Consider the following 1,689-nt stretch of genomic DNA (forward strand, 5'->3'; position numbering starts at 1 on the left):
CATCGTAAATCTATGTTTTATTAATACCAGAATTATATGATACAGATTAGAATATAATTTAGCACAACTAATACTTCCATACTTTTTTGAAGCAGGGACTAAGAGGTTGTTTGTCCTCTTCTCCACCCACAGCGTGGCTCCGACCAGCCCGAGACTTCAGAATCTAAACTCTTTTTACTATTCAAACATTGTGTCAAAGCGTTGTCGTTATCTTAGACTATGTGAAATCCTGGTTTTCAAAGGAGCAGCGCTGCCGTGGGAGCACACATTCTTATAATCAAACACATTAGAATATTATTAAAGAAGAGTTTTATATGTCTCAGATTATAACACAGTGTCTTTGTTTGACTTTAATTTTTCCCCCTAAAATATGCTTCAGGTGTTTTATCATAAATATCTGCTAAATTTAATTCTACCAGGTGTTTGTTCTGTTCTAAACTTATTTAGAACCACAACTAAATGTAATTTAGATATAATATATAATTAATAATAATACAATTAGATGTAATTTAAATATTAAATGACTATAGGAGCTAAAATCCTGTAAATATAATCCATTTGAATGAACAATCATTTTAGGGGAGAAAATTGTCAAACAAACAAAAAACATTCTGTGCAAAGAACTCCCATGCAATAATTTTTCAAAAAAAATATATCAGACAGGTCCTCGGCTGAAAACATTAAAATGAGATAAAAGTAAATTAGAGGAAAGCTGTTCAAATCATCCCTCTTCCTTCAAAATTTCATCAGTCTTAAAAATCTAAATATTTCAGGTTAAATTATTTTTCATTTTTTAAAAGGACAACCAAATATTTTGGTGGAAAACCAGATTTTGTCAACAAAAACAAATCCTCGTCTACCCCTGGCTACCCTCTGTATAGCAGTAACATGCTACAGAAGCTACTGTAGTTATGCAKGTATTTATGCTCTGAGTATATAATGCGACCCCCTTTAAGATTAAAAAGCATAAAAAAAATCTAATCCTCGTGTATAACGCTCCCCTTAATTTCATGGAGACTTCATGATGTTTCAGCCTTTGCAGTGTACCCTCTCTGGTGGGGAAACATCATTTGGGGACACACGCTTGAGGGCGTGTTTGTTGCTGCAGAGGAGGATCCGCGCGAGCTTCCAGCTCTGCATGCCACTGAAAACAATCCTCTCTCAGAGCAGAAGCCTGTTGTTAAATTAGCAAGATGGACCATCTGATTTTGGGATGAATATATTATTGTGATTCTTTAAGGAACATTTCAAAACTGAGATCTTTTGTGTCACAGAAGGAACTAGAGATGGTTGTTCACGCTTTTATTTCTTCACATTTAGATTACTGCTACAGCCTTTTTACATGTCTAAACAAATCCTCCTTGACTCGGCTTCAGTCTGTGCAGAACGCTGCAGCGAGGTTATTAACAAAGACCCACAGBAGAGMCCACATTACACCTGGTTTAGCCTCTCTGCACTGGCTCCCTGTGACTTTGAGGAGTCATTTTAAAATTTTAGTTTTAACTTTCAGAGCACTTCATGGTCAGGCCCCCAAATACATACTGGACCTTCTGAAGCCTCTCTGTCCATCCAGGACTTTGAGGTCTTCTAATCAAATGCTGCTGATGGTCCCTCGAACCTACTGACTCTTTTAAGAAACATCTTAAGACATTTTTATTCAGACAGGCTTTTAGTTAATGTGCTTTTTAT

This window comes from Austrofundulus limnaeus, unplaced genomic scaffold, assembly GCF_001266775.1.
Source record: "Austrofundulus limnaeus strain Quisiro unplaced genomic scaffold, Austrofundulus_limnaeus-1.0 Scaffold457, whole genome shotgun sequence".
NCBI lineage: Eukaryota > Metazoa > Chordata > Actinopteri > Cyprinodontiformes > Rivulidae > Austrofundulus > Austrofundulus limnaeus.